This window comes from Lepisosteus platostomus, chromosome 21, assembly GCF_059453375.1.
Source record: "Lepisosteus platostomus isolate fLepPlt1 chromosome 21, fLepPlt1.hap1, whole genome shotgun sequence".
NCBI classification, from domain to species: Eukaryota; Metazoa; Chordata; class Actinopteri; order Semionotiformes; family Lepisosteidae; genus Lepisosteus; species Lepisosteus platostomus.
In genome coordinates, this window is record NC_142631.1 from 49,754 (window position 1) to 62,851 (window position 13,098).

At 45.5% G+C, this 13,098-nt stretch overlaps 1 long non-coding RNA gene across 3 annotated transcripts in view; it reads right to left on the reverse strand.

Moving 5' to 3' along the window:
- Nucleotides 1-13,098, reverse strand: part of LOC148643744 (uncharacterized) — a 43,288-nt gene that overhangs the window by 25,282 nt on the left and 4,908 nt on the right. For all 3 annotated transcript variants that reach the window (XR_015928972.1, XR_015928969.1, XR_015928970.1), the window contains exons 2-3: nt 4,885-5,019; nt 4,572-4,675 (exon numbers count right to left, since the gene is read on the reverse strand). This is a non-coding gene — a long non-coding RNA (uncharacterized LOC148643744). The remainder of the gene's footprint in view (nt 1-4,571; nt 4,676-4,884; nt 5,020-13,098) is intronic.

Below are 13,098 nucleotides of genomic sequence, written 5' to 3' on the forward strand. Positions count from 1 at the left end.
TTCTAACAATTAGGTGAAGAGTATTTTTACAAACTAAAGTCCAGCTCATAGTTAGTCTTGAAAAAAATCTAGGAGCGTTACTTGGAGACTAAACAATTATATGAATATTTGTGGATGTAATAAATTAAGATCTCTGTTGCAAGATGACAATATCCTTGCTGTTACAGTATATTGGAATTCCTCATTTGTAAAATGGGTTGATTGGAAAAGCAAATGTGGATGCTGCCGAATAAATATTGTATAACTAATAAGGTTAAGGAGGTTTCATACAAAATAATTAATCATACTTACCCAGTTGAGACCCTTGTTGTCCAGCGATTTAAAATTGAGATAAGTGATAAATGTGTTTTATTGTGACATTAGTAACTTTTCTATATTTATTTTGGTTATGTCCCATGGTTAAACCTTTCTGGACTAAGTTGCAAATTATATTAAAAAATAGACCAATATTTATATTTGCTTTGAAGAAATAGATGGCATGTTCAATCTCAGCCCCATCGAAAACGATACAAAAATATCGTTTGTAACTTTATTAGAATGGCACATTATCATGTACACAAAATGAAATAGTCTGGGAAAAATCCTATGTTTGAGCATTTTAATATGGATGTAAAGGAGAATCTGCAGACTGTTTCAAATTGTAAAAATATGAAAGCGGTGCAGACTTCAATTTGTTTCACCTTTTTATAATTTGTATTTATTTTATAATATGTACCCCTGTGATGCTTTTGTCTTGAAATGTTATCTGTACTCTTGTTTGTATTGTGTTCGATAATGCTTACATATTTTTTAAAATGAACTATTAATAAATAAAATTTAAGAACTAAAAACTATTAAACTTACATTCTGTTAACGGTATTTTCAATTTAAAAAGTTTTGAAGGTGAAATTTTGCTTAATGGCCACAAGGTGGCGCCATTGCACTATTTCTGTAAGAATCAAAATGTATTTTTCCAGTTTAATTCCACGGATCGGCCAACAGAGGGGGCACTTCTCCTACTGCTTCTATTGAATTCATAATAATTGCTTTCACTTATATCGCGCTTTTCTTTACGGGAAGATGTGATGAATTATGGAAAATGAAGCCTGTGCACTGTGGATTTGAAAACTATTTTAAGTTTCATGATGGATGAATTATGAGAAAATGTTACATTGTCTGGTGGTATTTGCAATATTCTCAAAATATACAACAGAGCGACATCTTAATCTCACACAACAAATATTAGAAGATCCTTCTTTTATACCTAAAAGCTTTCAGATGTTGAACAATTAAAATATTGCTTGCAGGAATCCAATTACTGTTATGAACTTTTTACAAGCTAATTGTCTGATTTAATTTTAATCTTATGATATTATGCATAATGGTAATGTACCATTGTTGTATTTTATTATTGTCATGTATGTTTTGTGTTTAAGGTTTTGATGAAAACAACAAATTAGCTTCAGGACACTAAAGATGAATTAAATTATAAAGTAGATAATTAAATCATAGTATTGCAACCATATTTACTGGCAACCACACTGTCTAATTTTGGTGCTGCTCTTAATCTTGTCAGTTGGGTTGCTGATTTCCTTACAGACAGAACTCAGGGCCTAAGAGTCAACCATACTTCGTCTCAAGCTGCATTCTTGCACAAATGCTTCCCAAGGATCTATATTATCTTCCTTTCTCTTTGTTCAGTATACAATTTGTATGTTATTACCAGTCAAGTAAGACACATTTGCAGACAACTGTTATTAGTTTCTTGCAGGCAGATGTGTAGGGTCATGGGCCAACTAGAGAAGATTTTGCCACCTGGTGCAAACAAAACTACTCCAAGTAAGTTCACTGTCAGCTCAGCTCAGCTCTGGGCATCAGTGTGGTGGACTGTGCTGTAAGAGTGCCTTCACTGTCAGGCCCCACTCGGATCAAGAGAACACAGCAGCACAGGGACACACTGACACAGCCCAGCCAGCTGCATGATCTGCACCAGGCGTAGATGGACTCCAAACAGCCACGAATGCCAAAGAGCCCTAAAGACAAACTTCAAACAAAATAAACTACATTTCAAAACTCAAAGAAGGCTCCACAGCCAAAACATTGTTTTCTTTCATCTCTTTATAGCAGGGAATAAACCCATTACTTGATCCCTTACATTTCAAAACGCTCTGTATCAAACCAACAAATCGTTCATAAATTTAAACCATGTTTTTGAGAAACTAGCCTTAAAATCAAAATGACTACATTCATATGAAACACACTCAGAAACAATATCAAATGGTTTGATACAGAGTGCAGAAACAACTGAAGAGAACTACCAGAACTAAAACAACACCACACCACTCTGAACTGCGCCTCAGATACTGTGAGATGGTTGGACACTACATGCACACCCTAAAGAAGATAAGCACATACACAAACAGACAACTCTCAGACCATGAAAGAACTGTGCCCAAGACACAGTCAACAACACCTGACCCAACTGCAGCTCAGACCTGCAGCAAAGCCTGCTCAAACTCCTCAACCTTGTCCTGACGGCCGGCTGTTTCCCTGAGGCCTGGAATCAAGGACTGATCACGCCTGTCTGTAAGAATGGAGACAGACTCGACCCCAACAGGTACCGAGGCTTCAGTGTGAACAGTAATCTGGGGAAGGAACTCTGTCGTATCTTGAATATCTGATAACCGGCCCTCCTTACTGAGCACAATGTCCTGCATTAGAGTCCGACTGGCTTCCTACCAAACCGCCACACATCCCATAACATTCACACCTGGGCTCCGATGGCCCATCTGGACCCAGAACAGCAGAGCCTGGCACCGCTGGAGCAGCACTGTCACACCTGGGCACTGCCAGCCCATCTGGACCCAGAACAGCAGAGCCTGGCACTGCCACACCTGGGCACTGCCAGCCCATCTGGACCCAGAACAGCACAGCCTGGCACTGCTGGAGCAGGACTGTCACACCTGGGCACTGCCAGTCAATCTGGACCCAGAACAGCAGAGCCTGGCACTACTGGAGCAGGACTGTCACACCTGGGCACTGCCAGCCCATCTGGACCCAGAACAGCCTGGCACTGCTGGAGCAGGACTGTCACACCTGGGCACTGCCAGCCCATCTGGACCCAGAACAGCCTGGCACTGCTGGAGCAGGACTGTCAGACCTGGACACTGATAGCCCTTCTGCGTGAGACCAGAGTCATTGGTTCCCAGAACAGATCCAGATCTCAGGAAAACAGTTACAACTTCACAGTGAACAACAACACTTTGAAACACATACTTCTAACAGACAATCAGTTCATCTGGGAGTTTTCCTGGCAGTGAAGTCACTGAAGGAGAAGGCACACAGGGCTTTCCATGGCAGTAAAAAGAGGCTCTACAACATCAGTCCCCCAAATACAATTGGCTCTGAATATTCAAAAGTGCAATCGAACCCTTTACCCTATACTGCAGTGAAGTGTGGGATCCCCTCAGTGAGCAAGATTACACTAAATGGGACAAACAGCCTGTAGATACTCCATCCAAAAGAGTAAAAACATCCTCCAAACTGGAATGCTACAGAATCCTAAACAGACGATCCACACAATAAACACTAGCTGGATATTTGACCAGGCTAAGAAACAGCAAAGAGATACAGACCTGTCAAGTACAGGTTCAGAGACACAATCAGGCCAGAGCAACTGGCTGACAAAGACCCGAATGTCCAGAGAGGACAGGCTGTGCTCCCATTGCCGAAAGAAAAAAAGGAAAGAGAGATACACTTTCTGCCGCACGGTGAGAAATATTCTGGAACAAGACGAACATTATTCACCAATAAAACAGATCATATCGCAAACCTGTCAGAATCAGAACAATGTCGAGTCCTGCTGGGAGAGAAATAATACAGTGTGTGATCTCCTGTCCCAGCCTGAGGAGCAGTGAGCCTGTCTCTCAATAATAATAATACAGTGTGTGATCTCCTGTCCCAGCCTGAGGAACAGACAATGAGCCTGTCTCTCAATAATAATAATCCAGTGTGTGATCTACTGTCCCAGCCTGAGGAACAGAGAGTGAGCCCGTCTCTCAATAATAATACAGTGTGTGATCTCCTGTCCCAGCCTGAGGAACAGTGAGTCTGTCTCTCAATAATAATAATACAGTGTGTGATCTCAACAGATGACTCTTGGGCATGTGCCTGTGTGTTGTTAGTTTGTGTGCTTTTCTATATATTGCCTGCTGCCGTTAAACACATCCACCTCAGGGATAATGAAGACTCCCTCTCTAAAGAAAACACAACGCATCTGAAAATGACTTTTCTACAAATGTTTTCACTCCTCTGGTGTCAAAGTACGGCATCTGCAGGAAGGGGCGACTTGTCCATCCATCGTCCAGCAGGCCCACTCTACAGCACATTAGACAGATGCCTGTGAAATCAGCACCTTCAGGCTGCTTTACAAATATATTATGTAATACAATGCGTATTTTTACGGTCACGTTAACTTGCACTGTTAGTGTGTGTTGTGAGTTCTGGTGTGAATGAAACATGGCTGCTGTGATCAAATAACATTCAGAGAAACTCCAGCTCTCAGTGTTTAAGAATATTAAACCTTTACTGACCACAGTGGTGTTGAAAGCGAAGCTCCACTAATGTCTGTCAGGAGCTCCTCAGAGCCTCAGCTGCAGAGACCGGCCTGGAGACGCCCATCCTTCTGACTTGAAACCTGACAGGTGATGAACAGGAAAGGTTTTTACTCGTGTGTCGGGACACCTGGAGTGACGGACTGGTTGGCATTGCAGCCCTGGCATTCTCCTCAACTGGGATACGATCAGGTGGGGATTTTGTTTTCCTGGGGGTTTAAGTGGTGCACCTTGACTTGCAAATTCGTTTTTACTTTATGACAGTTTTTTTTAGTTGTTTTAAAGAACTTACTGTTTTGATTAGATGCATCAGAGATTGTGACTCTGCTTTTAGCTTCCCATTCCTTCCAAACAAAGGGTCTTCTGTTGTAGAGAACAGCACAGCATATCCAAAGCGAAGCGGGAGGGGACTGCAGTCCAGAGAAACCTTTAATTTTACAAAGAATGGAGGCAATTTCACACCTCTGGTTGTGCCAGAGGGTCCTCAGTGGAAGAGATACCAGGGTCCCCAGCACTGCTGTCACCTCTTCTTTACTCCTCCTATGCTAACAACTGTGTATCTACTGCTGTGAAAGGAATCAAGTCTGCAGATGATCCCACCGGAATAAAAAAAAAATCTGTAGAGGAAGGAGGTCACTGTTTTAATCAACTCCAAACAGACAGCACCCCAGGAACAAGACCCATGAGAACAGGGGCAGAGTATGCAGACTCCATACAGACAGCACCCCAGGAAACCAGACCCATGAGAACAGGGGCAGAGCATGCAGACTCCACACAGACAGCACCCCAGGACACCAGACCCATGAGAACAGGGGCAGAGCATGCAGACTCCACACAGACAGCACCCCAGGAACCAGACCCATGAGAACACAGGCAGAGCATGCAGACTCCACACAGACAGCACCCCAGCACACCAGTCCCATGCGAACAGGGGCAGAGCATGCAGACGCCACACAGACTCCACCCCAGGAAACCAGACCTATGAGAACAAGGGGCAGAGCATGCAGACTCCACACAGACAGCACCCAAGGAAACTGAACCCATGAGAACAGGGGCAGAGCACGCAGACTCCACACAGACAGCACCCCAGGAAACCAGACCCATGACAACGGAGCAGAGCATGCAGACTCCACACAGACAGCACCCCAGGAACAGGACCCATGAGAACAGGAGCAGAGCATTCAGACTCCACACAGACAGCACCCCAGAAAACCAGACCCATGAGAACAGGGGCAGAGCATACAGACTCCACACACACAGCACCCCAGGAAACCAGACCCATGAGAACAGGGGCAGAGCATGCAGACTCCACACAGACAGAACCCCAGAAAACCAGACTCATGAGAACAGGGGAATAGCATGCAGACTCCAAACAGACAGCACCCCAGGACACCAGACCCATGATTACGGGGCAAAGCATGCAGACGCCACACAGACAGCACCCCAGAAAACCAGACCAATGAGAACAGGGGCAGAGCATGCAGACTCCACACAGACAGCACCCCGGGACACCAGACCCATGAGAACAGGGGCAGAGCATGCAGACTCCACACAGACAGCACCCCAGGAAACTGAACCCATGAGAACAGGGGCAGAGCACGCAGACTCCACACAGACAGCACCCCAGGAAACCAGACCCATGACAACGGAGCAGAGCATGCAGACTCCACACAGACAGCACCCCAGGAAACCAGACCCATGACAACGGAGCAGAGCATGCAGACTCCACACAGACAGCACCCCAGAAAACCAGACCCATGAGAACAGGGGCAGAGCATACAGACTCCACACACACAGCACCCCAGGAAACCAGACCCATGAGAACAGGGGCAGAGCATGCAGACTCCACACAGACAGAACCCCAGAAAACCAGACTCATGAGAACAGGGGCAGAGCATGCAGACTCTACACAGACAGCACCCCAGGAAACCAGACCCATGAGAACAGGGGCAGAGCATGCAGACTCCACACAGACAGAACCCCAGGACACCAGAACAATGATTACAGGGGCAGAGCATGCAGACTCCACACAGACAGCACCCCAGGACACCTGACCCATGATTACAGGGGCAGAGCATGCAGACACCACACAGACAGTACCCCAGGAAACTGAACCCATGAGAACAGGGGAATAGCATGCAGACTCCAAACAGACAGCACCCCAGGACACCAGACCCATGATTACGGGGCAAAGCATGCAGACGCCACACAGACAGCACCCCAGAAAACCAGACCAATGAGAACAGGGGCAGAGCATGCAGACTACACACAGACAGCACCCCGGGACACCAGACCCATGAGAACAGGGGCAGGGCATGCAGACTCCACACAGACAGCACCCCGGGACACAAGACCCATGAGAACTGGTGCAGAGCATGCAGACTCCACACAGACAGCACCCCAGGAAACCAGACCCCTGAAAACAGGGGCAGAGCATGCAGACTCCACACAGACAGCACCCCAGGAAACCAGACCAATGAGAACAGGGGGAGAGCATGCAGACTCCACACAGACAGTACCCCGGGACATCAGACCCATGAGAACAGGGGCAGAGCATGCAGACTCCACCCCAGGAAACCAGACAAATTAGAAAAGGGGGCAGAGCATGCAGACTCCACACAGACAGCACCCCAGGAAACTGAACCCATGAAAACAGGGGCAGAGCAGGCAGACTCCACACAGACAGCACCCCAGGAAACCAGACCCATGACAACGGGGCAGAGCATGCAGACTCCACACAGACAGCACCCCAGGAACAGGACCCATGAGAACAGGGGCAGAGCATGCAGACTCGACACAGACAGCACCCCAGGAAACCAGACCCATGATTACAGGGGCAGAGCATGCAGACTCCACACAGACAGCACCCCAGGACACCAGACCCATGAGAACAGGGGCAGGGCATGCAGACTCCACACAGACAGTATCCCAGGAAACTGAACCCATGAGAACAGGGGGAAGAGCATGCAGACTCCACACAGACAGCACCCCAGGAAACCAGACCCATGACAACGAGGCAGAGCATGCAGACTCCACACAGACAGCACCCCAGGAAACCAGACCCATGAGAACAGGGGCAGAGCATGCAGACTCCACACAGACAGCACCCCATGAACAGGACCCATGAGAACACAGGCAGAGCATGCAGACTCCACACAGACAGCACCCCATGAACAGGAACCTTGAGAACACAGGCAGATTATGCAAACTCCACACAGACAGCACCCCAGGAAACTGAACCCATGAGAACAGGGGCAGAGCATGCAGACTCCACACAGACAGTACCCCAGGACACCAGACCCATGAGAACAGGGGCAGAGTATGCAGACTCCACACAGACAACACCACAGGAACTAAATCCAGGCTCCCAGCGCTGCCACCCACTGCGCCGCCGTCTCTCACCTTTTCACCTCCACCTGCAGATCATGCCCAGTGAGCCCAGCGGTGTGAGGCTGGTGTCCAGCGCTGATGTGTCCCTGATAGTCCTGTCCCACAGCCTGCGACTCACCGTTTCTTCCACAAAATACTCCAGCCAGCGCTTTTTAGACTAAGGTTTCTTAAATTTCTGTTTTTCTCGCAGATTAGATTAAAAAAGCCGCCTGTTGACCTGCTGGAGGTCAGACCCGCCCCGGCAACAACTACTGCAGCTCCGTTGCCCCGGCAACCACGTTTTATTTAACAAAGTAAAATAAACACAGGAGAAAAGTTTGCAAACAAGACAAGAGAGCTCAAAAACCCACAGACACGACGGCAGTGGGTTTTGTTTCTGTGTCGAGTTGATAAACCAGGCAGGACGAGCGCTGCAAACACACTAGAGTACACATAACACAATCAGGGGTACACAAGACTCCTGCTTTTTATACAAACAGGTTCAACAGGTCAATAAAGAGCAGGTCGGCACAGCTGTCATGATGTCTCATTTACAAAGAGTCTGAAGATTTGTTCGTCTCTTCCCAGAGCAGCTTCACTCCGGAGAGCAAGGAAGAGCTCCTGCCGAGTCCGTCTTGTAAGACAGACATAGAAATCCGCGACACGGTAAATACACTGACATTGTATAATTAATTCTGATGCTCAATCAAATCTGCGGAACACGTGCGGAGCGCAGTCCAGAGCACTATAAAGACTACATTTCCCACAAGCCCTGTGGGGACTTCCTTTTGACGTAATCGAGTCGCGTCTTTTTATTTTTAATTATAACAACAATACATGCCATAAAAACAAGAATACATATGACACAGAGTATAGTCAGGGGTACATACGATAATACATGTACATGTTATGGAAAAAGATTAAACAAGTAATCTTGTTTAATAGTAAACAAAAGCAGATGAGGTCCATACATGTTTCAAATTGTCTGTACAGACGCATTTACATCCGTTTTCAAGTGTTTAAACATGGGTCTCCTCTCACAGCATTTCGTTAATTATTATATCGTGGAAGTATCATATTTTTTAAACACAAACGATATTTTCATATTACTTTCAATAGGTTTAAAATGTAGTATTATTTAACTTCTTTAAAAGTAATGTCAATATTAGTTTCCTTCTTTACGTTATCTTTCAGAGTTGCTGTCACAAACGTCACAGTTATCATCTGTATTGATTTTCAATCTCTGCACAACGAGGATCTGTACGGAGGCGCTATTGGACTCGCCGCCATAGACTCGTGTATCTCTGTCGCCGCCCAGTGGACATTTCTCGAAAGTGCAGTTCTTTTTAACTTTTTATGGTAGCAATAAAAATAGATACAATACAAACAAGAGTATATTTATAGCACATCAATAATACCATCAGGGGTACATAGTATAATATATTTACACTTCTGAAAAAAAGATTAAACCAGGTTAATAAAGATAAGGGCTGATATAGTCTGTAAATACACTTTTACATCTATTTAAAATGTTCTAACGAAGCTGCCTGAGGAAAGAACTTACTGTTTTGATTACATGAATCAGAGATTGTGACTCTGCCTTTAGCTTCCCATTCCTTCCAAACAATTTCAATTTCACACCTCTGGTTGTGCCAGAGGGTCCTCAGTGGAAGAGATACCAGGGTCCCCAGCACTGCTGTCACCTCTTCTGTACTCCTCCTATGCTAACAGCTGTGTATCTACTGCTGACTCCGTGAAAGGAATCAAGACTCCAGATGATCCCACCCAAATAAAAAAAAAAAATCTGGAGTGGAAGGAGGTCTCTGCTTTAGTCGGCTGGTGCCGTGAAAACAACCTCTAACTCTATATAACTCCAACTGCCTGTGTCTCAGGAAGCCCTGGTCCGTTTGTAATGGAAAACCATTGAGAGCACTAGAATGACTGATTTCCATCTTCACTCTAGGTCACTGTGCTGAACAGCACATTACTGTATTCTGCATATGATATGTCTGTTATTTACACCTTTTCTTTCTCACTTTGTTTCTCTGTCCATTTGGATCAGGTATTTGGAGAGCACAACCACACCAGCCAAACTACCCAAACAGTTGCTTAGGCACTCAAGTGGACTTGATCAAATTAAACTTTCCAACCTAAACAGGAAAATGACAGTTCAAATGGATTCTACTGCCTTATTAATCATATTTCTCTTCTAAATTCTTTTAAAATAAAAACAAATATTTCTGACATGATACACACAAATAGCTATTTTTATACTTTCTGGTTATATTTCAATCTTATAAATGAAGCATTTCTTTCCTGCGGTTTGAGGTTGTTAAAGAGAAAGACCCCATACTATCACAACCCCCTTTACAGGCTGGTGAAAGAGGTGAAATGAGGTAGCGGAGGTGTAATTGAGTCGGACAGCAAACTCTCACCTGCTGCTTGCCAGGACAGGAATCTTACAAAGGTCCCCTCCTCCCAGGGGGGTCACAGTAACAATGATGATGAGTAACACGAATGATTACAGTTCAGGGCCCCAGCACTGCCACCCACTAAAATAAACATGACACACAAGAGAACCCACAAGACAGTCATGGAAATCCATGACACGATAAACACGCTGAAATGGTACAATATAATTAATTCTGATGTTCAATCAAATCACCGAAACACGTGGGCAGTGCGGGCCACAGAACTAGAAACTACATTACCCATACGCCCTGTGGGCGACGTCCTTCTGACGTCATCGACTCGCGCCTTTTGAATGTTATTTTAATTTTGGGTTTATTGTATTTATTTTGTATTTTGTATCCATGTACAATACATTCATTCATTCATTCATTACTCTTGTTTGCAATGCAATGTATTCTTTGCATTCTTTGCTGTTGAAAATGCTTAAATATTTTTAAAATTAAAATAACTTATTAATACGAACATTACTAACGGTATTTGAATTAAAAAAACTTTCGGTGAAATTTTGCTGAATGACCACCAAGTGGCGCCATTGGCACCTTATTGTAAGAATAATCATTTCTAAGAAATTTTCCAGTTTAATTCCACGGACCGGCCATCAGAGGGGCACTTTACTCGTCCTGCTGCTTCTGTTGAATTAATAATTGCTTAAATTATTGTCTGGTTAAATTGTCTGGTGGTAAGTATTTGTAATATAGGATTGCTCATGTCTGATCTGGAACACGAGATGGAAGTTTAACATGTGTGATTCACTGAGGTGGAGGGGTGGGAAATGACTGAAAGAAGTCTTGCCATGCTGTATTATTAATAGTAGTAGCAGTATTGTCATATTAACACAAATCCTCAGACTCACTAACATCTCCAATAGAACGACAATCTCACACATCAAATATTAGAGGACCCTTCCTTTATACCGAAAAGCTTTCAGTTGTTAGACAATGAAAAGAGTGCTTGCAAGAATCTAATTACTGTTGTTATAAACTCATTACAAGCTAATTGTCTCATTTCTTTTTTTTCTTTCTTCTCTTTTCAGCAGCAAATAAACCCATTACTTGATCCCTTACATTTCAAAACGCTCTGTATCAAACCAACAAATCGTTCATAAATTTAAACCATGTTTTTGAGAAACTAGCCTTAAAATCAAAATGACTACATTCATATGAAACACACTCAGAAACAATATCAAATGGTTTGATACAGAGTGCAGACACAACTGAAGAGAACTACCAGAACTAAAACAACACCACACCACTCTGAACTGCGCCTCAGATACTGTGAGATGGTTAGACACTACATGCACACCCTAAAGAAGATAAGCACATACACAAACAGACAACTCTCAGACCACAAAAGGCCTGTAGCCAAGACACAGTCAACAACGCTTGACCCAACTGCAGCTCAGACCTGCAGCAAAGCCTGCTCAAACTCCTCAACCTCCTCCTGATGGCCGGCTGTTTCCCTGAGGCCTGGAATCAAGAACTGATCACGCCCGTCTGTAAGAATGGAGACAGACTCGACCCCAACAGGTACCGGGGCTTCAGTCTTGAATATCTGATAACCGGCCCTCCTTACTGAGCACAATGTCCTGCATTAGAGTCAGACTGGCTTCCTACCAAACCGCCACACATCCCATCACATTCACACCTGGGCTCTGATGGCCCATCTGGACCCAGAACAGCAGAGCCTGGCACTGCAGGAGCAGCACTGTCAGACCCGGGCACTGCCAGCCCATCTGGACCCAGAACAGCAGAGCCTGGCACTACTGGAGCAGCACTGTCAGACCTGGTCATTGCCAGCCCATCTGGACCCAGAACAGCAGAGCCTGGCACTGCTGGAGCAGGACTGTCACATCTGGGCACTGCCAGCCAAACTGGACCCAGAACAGCAGAGCCTGGCACTGCTGGGGCAGTACTGTCACACCTGGGCACTGCCAGCCCATCTGGACCCAGAACAGCAGAGCCTGGCACTGCTGGAGCAGGACTGTCAGAGCTGGGCACTGCCAGTCAATCTGGACCCAGAACAGCAGAGCCTGGCACTGCTGGAGCAGGACTGTCAGACCTGGGCACTGCCAGCCCATCTGGACCCAGAACAGCAGAGCCTGGCACTTCTGGAGCAGGACTGTCACACCTGGGCACTGCCAGTCAATCTGGACAAGACCAGAGTTATGGTTTTCCAGGAGAAAGCCAGACCTCAGGGAAACGGGTACAAATTCACACTGAACAACAACACATTGGAGCACACATCCAGCTACACATATCTCGGTCTCACCATCAGCTCTTCTGGGAGTTTTGACCTGCCAGTGAAGGCACTGAGGGAGAAGGCACTCAGGGCTTTCTACGCAATAAGAAGGAGGCTCTTCTCAATGTCAACCCACCATCAAGAATTTGGCTCCAAATATCTGAAAGTGTAATCCAACCCATTGCCCTATACGGCAGTGAAGTGTGGGGTCCCCTCACAGACCAGGAGTACACTCTGTTGAAACTCCTCCTTGCGCAGAGAAAAACAGCTAACAGCGAGTGCAGGGCTGAATTAGGCCAGTACCCACTATTGATAAACATACAGAACAGAGTAATCAAACACTTGTTACACCTGAGAAACAGAGGCCACAATTCATACCACCACTAGGCCCTGCTGATCCCAGAGTACAGCTGGTCTTGACACCAGT